The sequence below is a fragment of the Lithobates pipiens genome, unplaced genomic scaffold (assembly GCF_037356315.1).
Source record: "Lithobates pipiens isolate NorthernLeopardFrog02 unplaced genomic scaffold, aLitPip1_a1.2 Scaffold_13, whole genome shotgun sequence".
Lineage (NCBI taxonomy): Eukaryota > Metazoa > Chordata > Amphibia > Anura > Ranidae > Lithobates > Lithobates pipiens.
Genome location: NW_027507718.1, coordinates 47,280,698 through 47,292,896, shown reverse-complemented (window position 1 = coordinate 47,292,896; position 12,199 = coordinate 47,280,698). Strand labels below are relative to the sequence as shown.

At 40.3% G+C, this 12,199-nt stretch overlaps 1 protein-coding gene across 23 annotated transcripts in view; it reads left to right on the top strand.

Moving 5' to 3' along the window:
• The window catches only part of PTPRD (protein tyrosine phosphatase receptor type D), a 2,297,910-nt gene that overhangs the window by 292,935 nt on the left and 1,992,776 nt on the right, over nt 1-12,199 (top strand). The gene's annotated exons all lie outside the window — the stretch shown is intronic.

The window sequence follows — 12,199 nt, the reverse complement described above, 5'->3', positions numbered from 1 at the left end:
ACGTTATCATTTTCTGCACTTGTGAACTCACACATCTTTAAATACTTAATTATTCTGCATCACGATATCTATTTATACACAAACTGTGAAATATGACGCTTTTTCATTCTCACTTTAAGGTTGCTAACTAGGCTTGTATGCATCTGTAAGTATGACAGAATATTAATATATAGCAAGCTTTTTTTTTTTTTTTTTGGTTTCTTTAAGTTTCACGTTTTTATCAACTGCAGCATGTAACTTAAAATAAGAAATAAAAATAAATGATTTCAGACATATGCCCTACAAGCATTTTTATATCAACCACTGAATGGACTGGAAAATGGAAAAAAAAATTCTCATTGTTTTCTATTTATGTCACATAAAACTGAACAGTTTATCAGAAATGGAATTAAACCTGTAGTCAGAGCAAACATCATCATGTCTTTGTGTTGCTTGTGTCTGCATCATGCATATCAGTGGGTGGCAAGGCAATAAACCAATTGGCATTTTCAAATTATATGTCAAGTATTGCTTAATTTAGACAACAGTAGAGCGTGAAGAGCTGGAAGACTGGCTAAAAACTTGGCATGCTACCCTGTCCATCTGCATGTGTTATCTTTGGTATAGGAATTTCATGATAATAATATATGATTTAATGTGATACATGCTTAGCATTTAAAAACAAAACAATTGTATTTGAATAATTGAATAATCCCTCAATACCATGAAATAGAAGACAATATGAAAGCACTAGGACCCATTTATCCAAGTGTCTATTGAAAAAAAAAACTGTTTGTGTTCTCAGCATTTACTCTGTTTTGCATCCATGCTGAAAATGGCAGTTGATACTTTAATGTCCAATGATGTTGTAGTGTCTGATGGATTGTTTTAGGGAAAAGCAGATAATTTTTCCAAACTCTGCTATAGATGTGGCCTGATATGTTATAGCACCCCTTGGAGACATCCGTATCTTTTATAATATTTACAGGTTGTAACTGCTCATTCATCTCCTTGCTCTGTGGCTGGGTATCAGGTTCATATTTATTTTGTCTCTGAGTCCTGGTACTGACCCTGACAATAAATGAGAGTCGTCTCTAGCTTTTGACCTATGTTTGCCTTAAGTCTCAGTCCAGTTCTTACCTCCACCTGGCTGTAGACTACACAATGTTATGTGAACAATTGGTAAAGAACAAGCGGGACTTTAAAGGTACCAAAAATAATATGCAATGACGTTTTTATAAAAATAGACTATTCATTGGACGTACGTTTCTTTAAAATGACAATAAATATTCAAAAGCATAATATTCATACAGCATGTGCAACCACTTCTTACTCTACACCCCCCAGGTACATATGGTCTCCATCACTACCCCCTGCACCTGTAGGTAGCTGGAGTGTCCAAAGAGAAACAAGTTGTTTGATAATATAAATTGTAACAATTCAAGTATGAACTTGTTATGGGGTCCTGTCGTTCGATCTTGCTCCTGAATGAAGCTCCCCCATAACCCCAACCCCCAACTCGTGGGGGATGGAGTTGTAGAGGGCCTCTACATCAATAGCCTACCAATAAGGCACCCTCTGGGATGAGAATCCTATCAAGGACCCCCAAAAGGTCCATGGTATCCTTGATGTGTGAAGTCTATGACCTCACATGAGGATGAAGATATTTGTCCACCATCTGGCTAGCTGCCTCCATAAGGCATCCATTCCCCTCGGCCTGGGAGATGAATTAGGCTCTTGTGATTTTTGAACAACGCGTACAGTGTTGGGGTTTTTCCTGATTGAGTATTCAAAAATTCCCACTTTTTTTTAGTAATGAGACTATTGTGATATGCAGAGCCTATTCATTTCCTATATTGGAGATCAATGTTTTTAACAAAGCCCTCAGATACCTTTTTGTACCAATCCCAATTATTGAGAAGGTCCATGACCATATTTTAATACTGGGCACAATCCATCATCACTAGGTTACCCCTTTTGTCTGAGGGTTTAATAACAAAGGTGTCCGTTTATGAAGCACTCTGAGAATCCACATTGACTGACCTAGAAACAGCCAGTTTATGAAGCTGTGATCTCAGTGCTTCACTGGTGATCTGTGTCAGAGGTGGAAGCGGGGAGTGAAGAGGAAATCTTGGGGGACTGAGGAGGAAGGAGGAAGATTATTAACTTCCTTCTACCTTGTTCAGACCCTGCAAGACGCAAGACATCAACCATGTCCCCCTGTCATATTTGTGTATATATATATATATATATATATATATATATATATATATATATATATATATATATATATATATATATATATATATATAAAATTGGTGTATATGTGTATATATAACATGTGTGTGTGTATATATATATATATATATATATATATATATATATATATATATATACACAGTGGTGTGAAAAAGTGTTTGCCCCCTTCCTCATTTCCTGTTCCTTTGCATGTTTGTCACACTTAAGTGTTTCGGAACATCAAACCAATTTAAACAATAGTCAAGGACAACACAAGTAAACACAAAATGCAATTTGTAAATGAAGGTGTTTATTATTAAAGGTGAAAAAAAATCCAAACCATCATGGCCCTGTGTGAAAAAGTGATTGCCCCCCTTGTTAAAACATACTATAACTGTGGTTGTCCACACCTGAGTTCAATTTCTCTAGCCACACCCAGGCCTGATTATTGCCACACCTGTTCACAATCAAGGCATCACTTAAATAGGAGCTGCTTGACACAGTAAGGTCCACCAGAAGATCCTTAAAAGCAACACATCATGCCGAGACCCAAAGAAATTTAGGAACAATTGAGAAAGAAAGTAATTGAGATCTATCAGTCTGGAAAGGGTTATAAAGCCATTTCCAAAGCTTTGGGAATCCAGCGAACCACAGTGAGAGCCATTATCCACAAATGGCGAAGACATGGAAAAGTGGTGAACCTTCCCAGGAGTGGCCGGCCGCCCAAAATTACCCCAAGAGCGCAGCGACGACTCATCCAAGAGGTCACAAAAGACCCCACAACAAAGTCCAAGGAACTGAAGGCTTCACTTGCCTCAGTTAAGGTCAGCGTTCATGCCTCCACCATCAGGAAAAGACTGGGCAAAAATACCCTGCATGGCAGAGTTCCAAGAAGAAAACCACTGCTGAGCAAAAAGAACATCAAAGCTCGTCTCAATTTCTCCACAACACATCTTGATGATCCCCAAGACTTTTGGGACAACATTCTGTGGACCGATGAGACAAAAGTGGAACTCTTTGGAAGGTGTGTGTCCAAGTATATCTGGCGTAGAAAGAACACTGCATTTCATAAAAAGAACATTATACCAACAGTAAAATATGGTGGTGGTAGTGTGATGGTCTGGGGCTGTTTTGCTGCTTCAGGACCTGGAAGACTTGCCGTGATAAAAGGAACTATGAATTCTGCTGTCTACCAAGAGATCCTGAAGGAGAATGTCCGACCATCTGTTCGTGTACTCAAGCTGAAACTAACTTGGGTTCTGCAGCAGGACAATGATCCTAAACACACCAGCAAGTCCACCACCGAATGGCTGAAGAAAAACAAAATGAAGACTTTGGAGTGGCCTAGCCAAAGTCCTGACCTGAATCCTATTGAGATGTTGTGGTATGACCTTAAAAAAGCCGTTCATGCTCGAAAACCCTCTAATGTAACTGAATTAGGACAATTCTGCAAAGATGAGTGGGCCAAAATTCCTCCAGGACGCTGTAAAAGCCTCATTGCACGTTATCGCAAATGCTTGGTTGCAGTTGTTGCTGCTAAGGGTGGCCCAACCAGTTATTAGGTTTAGGGGGCAATCACTTTTTCACACAGGGCCATGATGGTTTGGATTTTTTTTCACCTTTAATAATAAACACCTTCATTTACAAATTGCATTTTGTGTTTACTTGTGTTGTCCTTGACTATTGTTTAAATTGGTTTGATGTTCCGAAACACTTAAGTGTGACAAACATGCAAAGGAACAGGAAATGAGGAAGGGGCAAACACCTTTTCACACCACTGTATATATATATATATATATATATATATATATATATATATATATATATATATATATATATATAAAAAAGCATTAACCACAGCCAGTCTGTCTGTGTATTGAGCGGTGATAATTTATTACTGCTTAACAAACTGACATCCCTGTGTTTCAGTGATTTTCTGGTACTATAATCTCATAAAGTCTCACAAGATTCCAATATCAGGGGCCGTTCTCCATTGCTTGAAGCATTTGTAGATCGCTTCACTCCTCAGAAGTGATCTACAAAGTTTCATAAACAGTGAATTTTTTTCACTGCTTCATAAACAGACACCTAAATTGGGGTTCTGTTGCAAGGAGTGAATAGATTCCTGTTGATCAGGGGATACATTTGAATGGGAGATCCATTTACATTTAGTTTGTTGTATTTCATTATTAACCTGCTGTGTGAATGCCCAGGACAGGAAATGTTTGAGATTTAGGCTTATAGTCTTTGGAGAAAAATGGGATTGATGGAGTGTCAGCAGGAGGGACAAGGAGACAGAGGCATCCCTTGAGAGGTAGGCTCTGTCTCATCGGTGTGACCCTCCTCCCAAATCTCCATCAAGTCATCTAAGGCCTTGATATCATTGATTGTCATTTCACTCCACAAAGGATTATTTAGGGATTGAGTTGTATCTTTCTTTTGATTTTTATCATAAATGGCCTTGAACATTAATTTCCGTGAGAATACATTTAAATCTGAGTTTGGACTTAAATGTTAAGCCCAAACTCAATACCTGAATTTGCTCATTGGACAGGGAATAAGAAGATACATTTACAGTGGTGTGAAAAAGTGTTTGCCCCTTCCTCATTTCCTGTTCCTTTGCATGTTTGTCACACTTAAGTGTTTCGGAACATCAAACCAATTTAAACAATAGTCAAGGACAACACAAGTAAACACAAAATGCAATTTGTAAATGAAGGTGTTTATTATTAAAGGTGAAAAAAAAATCCAAACCATCATGGCCCTGTGTGAAAAAGTGATTGCCCCCTAAACCTAATAACTGGTTGGGCCACCCTTAGCAGCAACAACTGCAACCAAGCGTTTGCGATAACGTGCAATGAGGCTTTTACAGCGTCCTGGAGGAATTTTGGCCCACTCATCTTTGCAGAATTGTCCTAATTCAGTTATATTAGAGGGTTTTCGAGCATGAACGGCCTTTTTAAGGTCATACCACAACATCTCAATAGGATTCAGGTCAAGACTTTGGCTAGGCCACTCCAAAGTCTTCATTTTGTTTTTCTTCAGCAATTCGGTGGTGGACTTGCTGGTGTGTTTAGGATCATTGTCCTGCTGCAGAACCCAAGTTCGTTTCAGCTTGAGTACACGAACAGATGGTCGGACATTCTCCTTCAGGATCTCTTGGTAGACAGCAGAATTCATAGTTCCTTTTATCACGGCAAGTCTTCCAGGTCCTGAAGCAGCAAAACAGCCCCAGACCATCACACTACCACCACCATATTTTACTGTTGGTATAATGTTCTTTTTATAAAATGCAGTGTTCCTTCTACGCCAGATATACTTGGACACACACCTTCCAAAGAGTTCCACTTTTGTCTCATCGGTCCACAGAATGTTGTCCCAAAAGTCTTGTGGATCATCAAGATGTGTTGTGGAGAAATTGAGACGAGCTTTGATGTTCTTTTTGCTCAGCAGTGGTTTTCTCCTTGGAACTCTGCCATGCAGGCCATTTTTGCCCAGTCTTTTCCTGATGGTGGAGGCATGAACGCTGACCTTAACTGAGGCAAGTGAGGCCTGCAGTTCCTTGGACGTTGTTGTGGGGTCTTTTGTGACCTCTTGGATGAGTCGTCGCTGCGCTCTTGGGGTAATTTTGGGCGGCCGGCCACTACTGGGAAGGTTCACCACTGTTCCATGTCTTCGCAATTTGTGGATAATGGCTCTCACTGTGGTTCGCTGGATTTCCAAAGCTTTGGAAATGGCTTTATAACCCTTTCCAGACTGATAGATCTCAATTACTTTCTTTCTCAATTGTTCCTGAATTTCTTTGGGTCTCGGCATGATGTGTAGCTTTTAAGGATCTTCTGGTGGACCTTATAGTGTCAAGCAGCTCCTATTTAAGTGATGCCTTGATTGTGAACAGGTGTGGCAATAATCAGGCCTGGGTGTGGCTAGAGAAATTGAACTCAGGTGTGGACAACCACAGTTATAGTATGTTTTAACAAGGGGGGCAATCACTTTTTCACACAGGGCCATGATGGTTTGGATTTTTTTTCACCTTTAATAATAAACACCTTCATTTACAAATTGCATATTGTGTTTACTTGTGTTGTCCTTGACTATTGTTTAAATTGGTTTGATGTTCCGAAACACTTAAGTGTGACAAACATGCAAAGGAACAGGAAATAAGGAAACACTTTTTCACACCACTGTATTACTTAAAACATTGTTTTCCTGCTAGTGTCTTTTGGCTCATTTGTTCCATATTGAGTATCTTATGAGCTCTTATGAGAAAAAACATGTAGAGCAAGAAGTGGTTGCACATGCTGTATGAATATTATGCTTTTGAACATTTATTGTCATTTTAAATGTATGTCCAATAAAATTTATATTTTTATAAAAAATCCATTGCGTATTATTTTTGTTCTTTACCAATTGTTCTCATTTACCCAATAGGATATGGTACCCAGTTTTATTACCTCATTGCCCAGTTCCAAAATTACGCAATGTTATGTATCAATCTGCCTTCAGAAATTATATTTCTAGCCTTTGAAGAGCACAAAGCTGCCTGTTGTGAACAACGGTGTCTCATTATCAAGCTAGTAATTTTAGTTACATCCCACATCTCTCGTGTGTGTGAGCATGGGCATGAATTCACCCATTAAAGAGGGAATGCATAGGCAGAATTTTCCTTTAAAGTGGTTGTAAAGCTAAAGAAATATTACAGCCAGCCCCTCTGTTTTATCAATCTATCCTATCCTGTTTAAATATTTTGATAGAAGGATTCATGTAAATACCTTATCTCCAATCTTTTATGGCCAGTCACCTAGCCGCTTTCCTAAGGGCTACAGCGGGAGGGTCCACGATCCCCTCTGACGTCAGCTGCGGAGGTCATGTGACTGCCATGTCCTTCCTGCTGTAGCCCTTAGATAGGAAAGGAGAGTGACCTGAGTTTTAATGACTAGCCATAAAAGTGCTTAGATATGAAGGTATTTACAGGCATAATTTTACAAAAATACATTTAGGGTCCTTTCACACGGGGCGGATCAGTGCTGATCCGCCCCGTGGATATCCGTTTGCTCAGCGGGGATCACTCCGCCGATCCCCGCTGAGCAGGGAGATGACAGCTCCGTCTCTGCACACTGCGCAGGGACGGACCTGTCACAGCGCCGCTCTCCCCTATGGGAGATCGGATGACGACGGACCGCAGTGCCCGTCGTCACCCGATCCGATCCGCAGACGGATGTAAAAATAGCTTTTTCCTCCGTTACACTTTTTCGGATCGGAGCGGGTCGGATGTCAGCGGACATGTCACCGCTGACATCCGACGCTCCATAGAGCTCTATGGAGCACCCGTTCAGGTCCGCCTGAAAAACTGACAGGCGGGCCTGAACGGGACGTCAGTGTGAAAGAGGCCTTACACAGTGTAGGATAGATTGATAGAACAGAGGGGCTGGCATTAAGATTTCTTTACTTTTACTGCCAGCTACTAATAGTGGCAGGAGGGGGTATGAGATGGTTCAAACACACAGGAGCTGACAGGCAGGGAGGAGGGGAGAGGGGGAAAAGGAGGGCAGTGGGTTGATGGAGGCACATAAATTGACTGCGGTAATTATGGATCAGCAGCCATGATTACCTTGGTCAGCACACATCGGGGGCACAAGAACAGACAGAATCAACCATATTTTTTTGCCGCTTAGAAAAGGGCAGATTAAACAGCACAAGTACCGTGCTGTTTAATCTGCTATAAGGTAACAAGGTCTTTTTTTTTTCTTTTTTTTTCGGTTACAACAACTTTAAGCTGATAACTGGTGTAACTGTGTTGATTCATTTTAATCAAACTCTTGCACAATGCAAGGGGGAAAAAGGGATGCTTTCTAAGCTAGCTATGGCTGTGGTGTGACTATGATGGTATAGAAAAAGTGCTTCATCAGGACTCTATCTAAAGTAGATTTTTAATAGACAGAAAATGTTTACAGCCATAAATCATGTCTGTTTTCTGTGGAAATGGTGTAGAGAATGTTTCTCCACTGGGAGCCGAGTGAACACTATAAGCTCATTTTATATCCAGCTACATCAACTCTGATATAGTTTCAAACTGCAATTGAGGTCAGTGCGGACAAACTGAATAAGCATATATATAATGTAAAAACTGCTTCTCATAAGCTTTTAGAAAAGTTCTTCTGCGCAATACTGTATATCTTGAAATAGGTTTTTATGCTGCTTTTATACACTTACTATTATTGATGTCAGTAATGCAGTATCTAACTTAGCATTTCATACTTCTTACATGAAAAAAATGCACTTATCTCTACTCTAGCCTGGCAAAGAATGTAGTGGTTTTCAAATACTTAGGATATTACTGGCATGAAAGACTGGACTATATAGATGCTGGTAAATGAACAATCTCAAAAGAGCCAACAGCTTAATGTTAGTAAGACACCTTTAGAATGTGGCACTTCTCTTCATTTCAAGTGTAACACTAATAAAGTTCTAGTTTTGGATTGAAAGGAGAATTCATAGATAAAAAAAAAACATTTTGACCTGAATTATGACCTTAAAGAGGGATTCCACCTAAAAAAAAAAATATTAAAAGCCAGCAGCTATAAATACTACAGCTGCTGACTTTTAATAAATGGACACTCACCTGTCCCGGGCTCCAGAGATGCCGGCAGCCGAGGCCGATCGATCGCTCGGCTCTCGGCTGCTGCAGTCACCATTCTAGGTGAGGGAATCAGGAAGTGAAGCGAATCGGCTTCACTTCCCGGTTCCCTACTGCGCATGCGCGAGTCACGCAGCGCAATAGGAATTCTCCGCGCTGTCACTGGGACTCGTGTGTGTCCCAGCAGACAGCGCGGCAGGGCAGGAAATGACATAGACTCCCACGGGAGTCTATGCCCAGAAGTGGGTGTAAATACCTGTCTTTGACAGGTATCTCCACCCCCCTCCCCCTGTAAGGTGCCAATTGTGACACCGGAGGGGGGGAGGGTTCCAATCAGCGGAGGTTCCACTTTAGGTGGAACCCCGCTTTAACTCAGTCAGGTAAGTTGTTTATCATTTTGACATGCTATAAAGGACACTTGAATGGAATGGCCCACAAAACATTTCAGCGCACTTTAAATGGCAATTGCGCGGTCATGCTACACTGTGCCTAAACTAAATTTTTATAATTTTGTTCCCACAAATAGAGATTTATTTTGGTGGTATTTGATCACCTCTGAGATTTTTATTTTCTGCTAAACAAATAAAAAAATGACCGAAAATTTTTGAAAATTTTTTTTGTTTCAGTTACAAAACTTTATAAATAAGGCGGCACTGATGGCCACCAATGAGGTGGCATTAATGAGGTGGCATTGATATGGCATTGAATGGCATTGTGGACACTGATGATGGGCACTAATATGTGGCACTGATATGTGGCATGGATAGGCACTGATTGGCGGTACAGATGGGCACTGATAAGCAGCACGGATGGGCGCTGATAGGTGGCACGGATGGGCACTGATAGGTGGCACAGATGGGCATGGGTGGGCACTGATAGGTGACACGAATGTATTGTAATGTATGGTACTGTTGAATGCCAATCAGTGCCAAACAATAATGCTTGTCAATCAGTGATGACCATTGTGGGCATTGATTGGCATCCATGGTGGGCACTGATTGCCATCCCTGGTGGTCTAGGGTGGCATACCTGGTGGTGACATAATCGATCAGCGCAGACCCCCCCTGTCAGAAGAGCAGCTGATCGGCTCTCTTCTCCTTGCATCTGACAGACGCGAGTGAGGAAAAACCCATCACTGGCTCTTCCTGTTTACACATGTAATCAGCCATGATTGAACATGGCTGATCACATGGTAAAGAGGCTCTGTCAGAGATTATTTACCTAGATCTGAGTTGCAGTGTGTCAGACTGACATACCTCAACAACGATCGCTGCGATGTGTGCCCCCCCGCAGCCACTTAATATCCTGAAGACGTTATATGACGTCCGGTCAGGTTATTGAAACCACTTTGCTGCCATCATTTTGCTATATGGCGGGCAGCAAGTGGTTAAAGATGGAGCAGGATTTAAGTTCTGTTCGGCATTACTGAGTTCCTGGTGCAGGGCATATCCTGCAGGTATGTATCTTTAGTTGCATAGTGTATGTTAATCTAGGTTGTTACAACCTGTATAGCATGTTGAAGTGATTAAGGGCTTACTTTTATTAATTAAAATCATAATGTATTTATTGTGCAAACATTGTAAAGAAAACATGCAAGCACCTTATAGATTTTTTTTCAAAGTTATTGAAGGATTGGAACCAAGTCTCTTCTCTTGTATAACAGGTTGTTGTCAGATTCAGGAGTGCACATAGTAAGGCATTCATGTGGTATCAGTGAAATGGTATGGCTAAGGCTAGGTTTAGACTAAAACCGTCACACCCCTAAAAAACAAGCTGTGTTCAGATCTCTTTTCAGAGGTGATTAAGAGGTGTTGGGGTGGCTTTTGACAGAGTTGTAAGATGGTTTTAACCCCATTTTTGCAAACAAACATGCATTTCTGCTGTCAGGATGTACTTACTCCCAGAATCGGATGAGCAAAAATTATTGATTTCCTGTATTTTCATTACTTATGGAGTTGGTGCTTCGAATGTTTGTATTGCATTCTACTTCTGATAAAAAAAATGCATTTCATACAGTTTTGGGAATTTTGTGGCACTTCCTTATCTGCTTGCTGCACACTAATCGTGACTTGTATAACTTTTGCTGCAGGCTCAAAATATGAAGACTGTGGCATGTGAACGCCACATGTTTTTAACACCCCCTACCACTGAACTAAACTAGACCTTAACCACTTGCTTACTAGGCAGTTAAACCCCCTTCATGCCCAGGCCTATTTTGAGCTTTCAGTGCTGTCACTCTTTGAATGACAATTGCAGTCATGCTACACTGTACCCATATGAAATTGTTATCACTATTTTCACATAAATAGAGCTTTCTTTTGGTGTCATTTAATCACTACTGGGGTTTTTATTTTATTTTTTTCAAAACAGACCAAATAAGAATGAAATGTTTTGAAAAAAACATTTTTTATAGTTTGTTATAAAATTTTAATATATTGTATATTGTATTTTTTCTCCTTCACTGATAGGCACTGATAAGGTGGCACTGATGGGCACTGATCAGGAGGCGCTGATGAGGCTGCAATGATAGGTGGCACTGATGGGAACTGATAAGTGTCACTGAAGGGCACTGATAGGTGGCACTGATGGGCACTGGTATGTGACACTGATAGGCAGCATTGATAGGTGGCATTGATCATGAGGCACCAATGGGCACTGATTGGCAGCACCGATGTGCACTGATAGGTGGCACTGGTGGGACTGATGTCCTGCTAACACAAGCTGGTAATCAGCTTTTTTTTCTCCTCGCGCTAACAGCCGATTATCGGCTTCTGTTTACATCATGTGATCAGCTGTTATTGGAGAAAACAGTGAATATGACATTCACCAAACATTTACTGCAGGTGAATCAATCTATGAGCTTTGAGGATGAATTGCCCTACAGTGTCCAGGGATTGCTTTAAAACACATTTGCTGCTTGCCAAAAATATGTAAATATATACATGTTCATAGCCTGGGCACATGTTCACTTTAAGAGATAGCATTATTTTCTGCTAGTCCTCAAAGTAAAATGTTTTCAATGATTTATAGAATAATAGAACATAGCTATTTGATTTTGTAAATGTTCAGCATTACATGATAAATTCACTACTGACTAGAAAATAAAAATAGATGTGTTCTAGCCAGAACAGTGAGCTGTAACCAACATTAATGTATTTTTCATTGTATAACTCCTAATATGAATGTGCAGAATTCTCCAGTTCCATTAGTCTACTCTAGAAGTTTGACATTAGTGCCCTGGTATTTTAAAATGTTGATGTATTATTTGTATGTAGCATTCTGAGGAATGACTTTACTGACAAAGGATTTCAGAAATGTTACAACTTTATGTTTATGTTATTGTAT